The sequence below is a fragment of the Branchiostoma lanceolatum genome, chromosome 15 (assembly GCF_035083965.1).
Source record: "Branchiostoma lanceolatum isolate klBraLanc5 chromosome 15, klBraLanc5.hap2, whole genome shotgun sequence".
In the NCBI taxonomy this organism is placed as follows: Eukaryota; Metazoa; Chordata; class Leptocardii; order Amphioxiformes; family Branchiostomatidae; genus Branchiostoma; species Branchiostoma lanceolatum.
Genome location: NC_089736.1, coordinates 18,232,083 through 18,243,077, shown reverse-complemented (window position 1 = coordinate 18,243,077; position 10,995 = coordinate 18,232,083).

Sequence of the window (10,995 nt, the reverse complement as noted above, 5' to 3'; positions counted from 1 at the left end):
TGATTGATCTATATCGATGAAGTGATACAAAGTCAATAATATGGGGTGTTCTCATGGGGAAGATTTTTATTTGTCAAATTGGCCATCCCCTGACCTGAATATTTATTCGGTCCATGCAATTTAATGCTTGAAATAACTTTTTGCGTCCTCATTACATCCCAACATGTATTGAAAATCCACTCACATGATGAGGATTTGATCCCCAATCTTTGGACACTTACCAGCTATGCCATTCAAAGACTGGCGCACTTCCTTGTCTAATGCAGCCGCATTGAGTCTGTCGACGTCACTTTCTTCATCTGTCCCGCTTGCTAAACAAAATTTTAAAAAAGAGACAGTTTGACAAGTTAAACATTGAAACGACTATTCCTTCTTTTATACTAGTAATCTTTTACAAACACAATATATACCTCTCTGGTTACTTTTGTACAAACTGCTAGGATTCAATGATTAGTAAAAGTTTAGTAATTGTTAGATACTAAACAAGAAAATGCTGTTAGTAATAACAAAAAGATGAACTGTTCTTTGAATGGACAGATATTTACATACTTTGTGGTTTACGAGCCCGCACCGCAGCCTGGAAGTCCAGCTCAATGTTGTCGGACAGGCCACCAAAGAATTCCTGAGCAATGGGAGTATGGGCACTCCACACACCACCCTCTCTCCCTCCATCAAACATCATGGCATAGCACTCGCAGTCTAGAGACTGCAGCTTCTCGGTCTAACCCCACACATGAAAAAGAAGTAAAGCTTGACTGCCATTCAACATGTTCACATGACTGCACCTTTTCTGTCAAAATGTTTATGTTGATTCTATCAAGGGTGGTGAGATAAGACATTGTATTGTATAAAGTTTAGCAATGAAAATACCCTTTTGCATGTAGAATGAACAATTTGTCATTTTTGTTAAAATCCAGTACATCATGGTTCCAACGAATGGTAATGTCTCTTAAGACTTAAAAGTGACAAGTCACGGTCAAACGTATTTGTAGTCCATTTTGTCCTAAAACTAAAATGTTCTTTGTTTAACTTACAATGTCTTCAATATCCCGCCACAGTTTTAGGATGGCCTTCTTTTTAGCATCCTCGCTGGCTTTCTCCAGTGAAGGCCGCTCCATTGCCTCTGCCTGTTCCACGTAGTGCTTATACCTGTCCGGATCCTCAACTTTAAGCCTGGACCAGGCAAGGCCAGTTTCCCCAACAACCTGGGGGCCCCTCTTTCCTTTAATAAAAAGAAAGAAGAGACTTGTTAGTGCATAGATGTCTGTGTATACATGTGTCTATGTATGTGTGTGTGTGTTTACGGGAGTGTATGTGTGCATGTGTAACCATGTGTATTTGTGTGTGTGTGTCTCCATTCATCCCACAGAACTTGAGTTCTCAATTGCTACGTAAGCCTGACTATCGTGAAGGTTTATACTTTTGCTGGTCTGTGTTTGTATGGTATGTGTCACGCGGCATGTGTCTGTGTGTGTGCGTGTGTGTCTGTGTATGGTGTGTGTGTATGCGGGCGTCTGCAGTTTGTGTGTGTGTCAGTGTGTGTGTATGTGTGTGCATTCATGCGTGTGTGGGAGTGTGAGATAGAGAGTGAGCATGTATGTGTGAGGGAGTGTGCGTGTGTGTGTGTCTACAAAAATGAGATAAACTTAACCTGTGTTGTAATCATGTCTGGTATGTGGGCTACTAAGTGGTGGGCATGTTTAATGGCATGGGAATAACTAATACTTTGTCCCCTTAGGTATTGGATGTGAAGTTGTTTGTATACGTATGGTAGATATGGTTCACCGTAACCTTTTGAACCCAAGAGGTATACTAGTGGTGTAAATTTTCTCACTTTATAAGTTACTCAGCAACTGCCGTTGAGATTTTTGGATTCAAAGGAATATTAAGGGGGTTTCCCCTGATTCACATTCTAGACTTTATTACTTGTACGAGATGCAATTTAGGGGTGATCAGATATATTTCATGATTTACCTAAGATACATTTGACCCAAGCTGCAAATAATAATTTCAAAACTTTTTTTAGACCTTACCAAATACAAAAATGTATGAAAAATGCTATGAATCATAAACTAATATAGTTTAGCTTCATGGGTTACTATTACCATGTCTGAAGGAAAGGAACCTCCTCTTAGGACAACATTTATTTGATAGACTTTATTGGGTTGCAATAAACATTGTAAAATACACTGCAGCCTTGCATATATCAACAGCAATTGCAAAGGCCCCTTCCAAACAGAAGTTATTTCTTCTCCACAGTCAAGCATTTACACGTGACCTGTGATCTCTACATAAGGCCCACCTGGCCAATTTTTGATGGACCTTTAGATGATTTTCCCCCTACCACCTGTCCACATTGATCAGATTTTCTCGGTTCCACTGGAGGTGTTCTTGGGCAGGTTTGACTGTAAGTGAAATGTCATCTTCTGCTTCATTTCTTCCCTTCCAGTTATGCACTGTACTTTCTCTGCACTGACATACAAACAACTTCTAGTAGTATTTTACAATTACTCATTGTCTTCAGAAGACTACATACCTTTCATGGTGTCCCTCCTGAAGAGGTCATATCCTGTTTTCTTATTTCCAAATGGGTTTCCATCTTCCTTCCCTGATTCCTCAGCTTTCTTCCTCTGCTCAGTGATTGACTCCCTTCTGTTTCTGTTAGTGATCCAGACCTGTTTAGGAAAATTGTGTTGGTAACCATGTATGGTGCCTCAACTGATTGTTTTATATACTTTCCTGACGGTTGTGAGCTGAAGGTTACTTCCATTGATATAGCATTAACATGTTAACATTATTTGAAAGTACCCTACACACAACATTAGGCTACATGTACCTACAGTGAATCTGAATACTTTTTTGGGAGATAAAGGCAAGCAGGACATTTTGTTGCCCTCCCCCCACAGATTGTTTAAGTGGGCAGCAGTTTTCTCTTATTTTTTAGCTGATTTGCTGCTATTGTCTTATTGTATTGTGTCCTAACTAGGACTGACAAGACCCACAACTCTTCTCAAATATGCCTTCTCAAAAATATCAAATCACTCGAGTAGCAGTCAGAAAAGATCACAAAAAAATAAATTCAAATGACGTCGCTGCACAAGAGGGTAACTTTTTCTGGTTTCCATTTACATGTACCTTGAAGGAAAAGACTGTCAGCTTTTTACACAATAACTTTTTTTTTCTAAGTGGACATGCATGCTTTCAATTTCATGTAATATTAGCTAAATCTATTTTTTATTCTACATCATGTGCAGGCTTAACTGATCTAGCAACGTGCCATAATGCCAAGAGGGAATATTCTGATTAAGTGTAAAGTGTAGTTTTGCCTTCTAAATCTACCTTTAAAGATTCACAGTCAAAAACCAACCCCCATATTTGTTTCACATACCTTGACCCTGTCTATGTGGAGTCCTGTTCTTGTGGCTGCTGCCTCAGCCAGCCTTTTGCCGTCAGCCTTGTAGTTCTTCATGCCCGCCTGCCAAGACTCCTCCAACGTGTCTTCATATGGGGACATGTCTGTCCTTCGCTTCCTTTAATGCACAATGGAACATGAATATGATAACAATAAGAATAGTCTGACGTTCAATACAATGATATAAAAGTTGATTTTATCCTATTGTTGACACTAAAAATCCGGCAAAGCATTGCAATACCAGGAGTACTATATTCATTTGTATTGTTTACCCACATCACATCACTCTACTTTGTCCTGCTCTCATATTTACAATGTAATTTAGCATTTGGACATAGCCACTCTCAAAATTGATAAGATGTGATGATCATGTACATGTTGTGTGATAAAAAACTCTTACATGTGCCGGTGTTACTATTATTTCTTTTGATGGGGTCACACTTCAAAATTAGAAGAAAGATTAAACTGAAGGTAAGGTGATGTACTTTAAAACATTTTCTTCCTATGGTATAAACAACACACTGAATATTCAGTGTTTGAACATGTAAGATCAACAATAGTTCATGGAAGGAACTTCAATTTCAAAGGTAAATGGCTGAAGACAGATTCTTTTAGGTTTCCTGTTTATTTATCAGTGCGAGTACTAATAAACAAATTCACAAAGCCTCCTTGCATGGACATGGATCACCTAACTTGGACGACTGCCTGGCCCAACGTTATAATGGACCGTCCCCTATTTTTTTGTACACATCATGATTGTCTCTAGGTCTCCGGGGACATCAACTCTTAGCTGGCTGCCGCTGGGACAGTCAGAATCGATTAAACATCATCGACTCTATGGTCCTTTATCAGGACAGGCTCTGATTGATGTTAGTATGTTGTCGCAACACTACAACAGAGAAATCATTTTTAAAAGTCCGATGACGTTACAAACTGTGTAAGTCCTTCTGTTATCTAAGCCCCTGCAAACCCATAGCGGTTTCCCGCACTGATATATTAAACGCGCCAGCAAATTTCAATCGCGTTCGCTGGTAGGAAAATTTATAAAGCCAGACAGAGCTGTACATTTATACTACCACAATGAAATCAATCCTATAGCTACATCTTGCAATTCCAACCGAGAGAACGGGTGATGCAAGTAGTTTGTATAATTTAAAAAAAAATGAAGTCCAAAATTTACTGCGTTTAACATGTGAACGTCTAGTTTATAAAGACTTCTATAAACTACTATTTCGTAGCACTGGCGACACACGTTGGTGCAAGGAGGCTAAAGAATAGATTTTGGCCTCATCGTTACTCTTGCTAAACTTCCGCCGCACACATGTGCTGCCTTGCTCTGTGGAAGATTTCCACATGGTGTGGGCCTGTGGGGTTATCGCAGGCGCTAGGCAGGCCCTCGAAATGCTGCTAAATCATTGACCAAAAAGTCATCAAGAAGTTATTTCACTAGTATTTAGTAAATAATAGAATTTACCGACCTGGTGGGAGGAGGCCCATCAGAATCACCAGAGTTTGAAGCCATCAGAGCACTCTTACACCAGGGAGATAGACGAGAACATATACGGTCTACGATGTCACAGCTTATAATAATACTCCGATTTTCCCGCCAGTGTCTTGTCATATGTTGCGAATTACGGTGAACTAGTCTCGATAGCAGTATTCGGATAGTATTTTGCATCGCGTATGATTTTTGTAACCGAGACTAAGCTATTTTACAAAATGTAGGGGTTACTAAGGTGTCTTTGTGGCTAACTGGTTACCATCTGTCCAAAATTGTTAATAGTCTTTCACAACAACACGCAGCCAGTTATATATTAGTACCGAATCAGTATACGAAACACCGGGCGAGGCTGATATCGAGACTATTAGAAAGTCCAGCGCACTGGGAGTTTCCTGAGCGGGGCGATTCGTGTGTTACGCTGAAGGGGTCTGTGCCTAATCATTTGGTAATGGGGATGTGTATGTGTATGCTGTACGTGTACAGTTCCGCGAAAATCATTCAAATACAGGTCCAAGATACCGGACCATCAATGTACCGGCCCTGCAATAGATTTACACTCAAGTATATGTTAACGTTTTGACTTGTGTTGTTGCTTGAACTTGTTGTCCTACCACAGATATGAAATTTTAGCACTGGAAATATAACTCAATAAGATTACAACATTACATGTGCGTTAAAACCAGCACCATTTTCAACTCTCAAAAACATGTGTTCTCTGCATATTACACGAAGTCTAAATAAACATTCTGTTAACTGCTTATTTCTGTTTCTGTCGTGTGATAATTCGTCAAATTGTTCGGGTATCTTTATCTTTCAACAAATTGCAACCGTGAATACGATGTAGTGGAACGCCAGACAGACAAGCTGATGTTGCGGACCACTGAATATTACAATTATACTGAATACAACAATAGATGTATAGGTGCAGCCATAGTTCAGGTATACGTACCGTACAGCCAAAAGCAAGTATCTCACTGAAGCTGAGGCACGTTGGCGACGATTTGATTGGTCGCGTGATGAATTTCATCGTCATTAAATTTTTAAAAAAGATAACCTTTTCACGCTTGACGTGCTTTGTTGTCTGTAGTCATACTTGGACGTTTTGCATGATATTCCCATTGAAGATTAAAGGATGATACCGTATTACAAATGCGATTTAGGTCGCAGCGAGGTCGCCAACGCGCCGCAGGTTTCAGTAAGATATCCTCTTTGACAGTACTTGTACCTAAAGGCCCTGTCACACTTGCGCGTATATTCAAGTTTGAGTTTGAGTTCATGAGGTGCGTATGAGGTGCGTATGAGGTATTTTTTGGTTTATGTAAAGTTTGCAGGGAAGAAGTTGTTTTCTACTTTGCCCATCGTTGTGCACCCTAGAACCAAAGAAATGACTTCTTCGGCTGCAAACTTAACCTAATTCGTGACATATATTTTTATTTCGCTATATATCGTTCATCGTGCGTTGTATCTGCGCTGCAAGTACGCTATGTGTACGCTGCTCAGAGCTCGTGCCGCAAGAGCTCTATTACCGCGTATGAAGCGCGAACACATCATGAGCGCACTCAAACCGCACTCGACCGATGTAGGACGGATGCACTGCGTATTCATAACGTTTGAGCTCCGTAACAGCGTTCGCACGAAAGTTTTTGGTAGTTTCGACATTCTCAGGCGTACTGGCCGTATTTTGCGTGTGTCCTGCGTACGCCTGCGTACCTAAAACTAGTTCCACAAAACGATTGAGATAAGCCTGATGTGCGTATTGTGCGTAGGCCTGAGTATGATAAACATGTTAATACACAACTCACACGGATATGATATACACACAAGTGTAGTATGACAGGGCCCTAATGTTAGACAAGTGCGCAGCCACGCATAGTCCCCGATGATTGAGAAAGGGCGGTACAAGAACTTACCTGTGTGCCAAAGAACTTGTAAATACTGTATGTCAAACAAGGTGGAAGACGAAATAAATTTTGTGTCAAGTTGCCCATTCTACGTCAACGAAAGAAATGAGCTGTTTAAAGAGGCCGCCATATTTCATCCTAATTTCTCCACGTTTTCAGACGAAAAGAGAACTACTCTCCTCTTAACATCACAAAACCCAAATATCACAGAAAAAGTGGGATCATTCATCTTCCACAGTCTCGGAAAAAGAAGTCAATAAGTTAGAACTTAGTGGCAGTAGTTAAGACTAGAGTAGACATATGTTATACTGTTCATTATTGTCTGTCCGTCAACCTCGTGTTACATGTACATGTACTTGCAATTAGCCTACGGGCAGGAATTTGCAATAAACTTTTCATTATCATCACATGCATGGCAGTACACACAACCACTCTTCATGATTTCATAAATATGTTACCACTTCCTTGAGCTCAACTCATAGTTTTTGCCCTTTTCAAGGCTTCTGGAGAAATGTGAACTTTTATCTGTGAGTTGCGTCGAAATTTCACGATTTATTCGGTAAAATTCCATTGCAATTATCTCGATGCTTAGCAAAGTTCATCACGTGGGAATTTACACAATATCTCAGCATGCTATTGTGACTGTATCAGCCGAAATTTACAGAAAACTGTTGTACGATGGTGGAGATATGTGAAGAAGACGTTTGAATGTCGCCGCCAAGCCAGACCGCGTTTCAACTGCTATGTTTCGCATACCCAACTTTACGTTGATTTGAAGCTCAACTGACGGAGATGCGTTTTCCTGTCTGAAACGCGAAGGAGTTGTCATTTTTCAATGAAACTTTCACAGCACTAGCATGATATACCGAAGCATCTGTGCTGCAAAAATCGTTACTTTCCCGTCATTGTGTGTTGAGATATTGGCCTTTCAGCTATTGGCTTTTTCCACCTCGCACAGATGTCCATACCCAGAGAGTCAGGTGTTACACAGACGGTATAGGTTTAGGTATCTACAACGCGGAAAAGACACAGTTTTTCATGTAAGTCTGCCACATACATTTCGGTGGTATCATCACTTCCTTTCTGGGTGTTTAGACTCATAGGTTTTGGAGAAATGTGAACATTTATCTGTGAGTTGCGTCGAAATTTCACGATTTATTCGGTAAAATTCCATTGCAATTATCTCGATGCTTAGCAAAGTTCATCACGTGGGAATTTACACAATATCTCAGCATGCTATTGTGACTGTATCAGCCGAAATTTACAGAAAACTGTTGTACGATGGTGGAGATATGTGAAGAAGACGTTTGAATGTCGCCGCCAAGCCAGACCGCGTTTCAACTGCTATGTTTCGCATACCCAACTTTACGTTGATTTGAAGCTCAACTGACGGAGATGCGTTTTCCTGTCTGAAACGCGAAGGAGTTGTCATTTTTCAATGAAACTTTCACAGCACTAGCATGATATACCGAAGCAGCTGTGCTGCAAAAATCGTTACTTTCCCGTCATTGTGTGTTGAGATATTGGCCTTTCAGCTATTGGCTTTTTCCACCTCGCACAGATGTCCATACCCAGAGAGTCAGGTGTTACACAGACGGTATAGGTTTAGGTATCTACAACACGGAAAAGACACAGTTTTTCATGTAAGTCTGCCACATACATTTCGGTGGTATCATCACTTCCTTTCTGGGTGTTTAGACTCATAGGTTTTGGAGAAATGTGAACATTTATCTGTGAGTTGCGTCGAAATTTCACGATTTATTCGGTAAAATTCCATTGCAATTATCTCGATGCTTAGCAAAGTTCATCACGTGGGAATTTACACAATATCTCAGCATGCTATTGTGACTGTATCAGCCGAAATTTACAGAAAACTGTTGTACGATGGTGGAGATATGTGAAGAAGACGTTTGAATGTCGCCGCCAAGCCAGACCGCGTTTCAACTGCTATGTTTCGCATACCCAACTTTACGTTGATTTGAAGCTCAACTGACGGAGATGCGTTTTCCTGTCTGAAACGCGAAGGAGTTGTCATTTTTCAATGAAACTTTCACAGCACTAGCATGATATACCGAAGCAGCTGTGCTGCAAAAATCGTTACTTTCCCGTCATTGTGTGTTGAGATATTGGCCTTTCAGCTATTGGCTTTTTCCACCTCGCACAGATGTCCATACCCAGAGAGTCAGGTGTTACACAGACGGTATAGGTTTAGGTATCTACAACACGGAAAAGACACAGTTTTTCATGTAAGTCTGCCACATACATTTCGGTGGTATCATCACTTCCTTTCTGGGTGTTTAGACTCATAGGTTTTGGAGAAATGTGAACTTTTATCTGTGAGTTGCGTCGAAATTTCACGATTTATTCGGTAAAATTCCATTGCAATTATCTCGATGCTTAGCAAAGTTCATCACGTGGGAATTTACACAATATCTCAGCATGCTATTGTGACTGTATCAGCCGAAATTTACAGAAAACTGTTGTACGATGGTGGAGATATGTGAAGAAGACGTTTGAATGTCGCCGCCAAGCCAGACCGCGTTTCAACTGCTATGTTTCGCATACCCAACTTTACGTTGATTTGAAGCTCAACTGACGGAGATGCGTTTTCCTGTCTGAAACGCGAAGGAGTTGTCATTTTTCAATGAAACTTTCACAGCACTAGCATGATATACCGAAGCAGCTGTGCTGCAAAAATCGTTACTTTCCCGTCATTGTGTGTTGAGATATTGGCCTTTCAGCTATTGGCTTTTTCCACCTCGCACAGATGTCCATACCCAGAGAGTCAGGTGTTACACAGACGGTATAGGTTTAGGTATCTACAACACGGAAAAGACACAGTTTTTCATGTAAGTCTGCCACATACATTTCGGTGGTATCATCACTTCCTTTCTGGGTGTTTAGACTCATAGGTTTTGGAGAAATGTGAACTTTTATCTGTGAGTTGCGTCGAAATTTCACGATTTATTCGGTAAAATTCCATTGCAATTATCTCGATGCTTAGCAAAGTTCATCACGTGGGAATTTACACAATATCTCAGCATGCTATTGTGACTGTATCAGCCGAAATTTACAGAAAACTGTTGTACGATGGTGGAGATATGTGAAGAAGACGTTTGAATGTCGCCGCCAAGCCAGACCGCGTTTCAACTGCTATGTTTCGCATACCCAACTTTACGTTGATTTGAAGCTCAACTGACGGAGATGCGTTTTCCTGTCTGAAACGCGAAGGAGTTGTCATTTTTCAATGAAACTTTCACAGCACTAGCATGATATACCGAAGCAGCTGTGCTGCAAAAATCGTTACTTTCCCGTCATTGTGTGTTGAGATATTGGCCTTTCAGCTATTGGCTTTTTCCACCTCGCACAGATGTCCATACCCAGAGAGTCAGGTGTTACACAGACGGTATAGGTTTAGGTATCTACAACACGGAAAAGACACAGTTTTTCATGTAAGTCTGCCACATACATTTCGGTGGTATCATCACTTCCTTTCTGGGTGTTTAGACTCATAGGTTTTGGAGAAATGTGAACTTTTATCTGTGAGTTGCGTCGAAATTTCACGATTTATTCGGTAAAATTCCATTGCAATTATCTCGATGCTTAGCAAAGTTCATCACGTGGGAATTTACACAATATCTCAGCATGCTATTGTGACTGTATCAGCCGAAATTTACAGAAAACTGTTGTACGATGGTGGAGATATGTGAAGAAGACGTTTGAATGTCGCCGCCAAGCCAGACCGCGTTTCAACTGCTATGTTTCGCATACCCAACTTTACGTTGATTTGAAGCTCAACTGACGGAGATGCGTTTTCCTGTCTGAAACGCGAAGGAGTTGTCATTTTTCAATGAAACTTTCACAGCACTAGCATGATATACCGAAGCATCTACGTTGCAAAAAATCTTGTTATTGTGTGTTGAGATTAGGTAAAATTAGATTGTAATTGTCTTATATAATATAATCAATTTTCCACCTCGCACAAATGTTCAATGTTGTCTCGCACGTATATGCAACAAACTTTATAGGTGTTGTCATACCCACCGAGCATGCATTTCGACAAGGGATATGTATGTGTACACGGAATTGCGCTGATATAATGCAATGTGTTATTGGCGACCTTAGGCGATTATGGAAACTTTCTATTCGTCAAATCGTATTTTGACATTGCATTTGTGCAA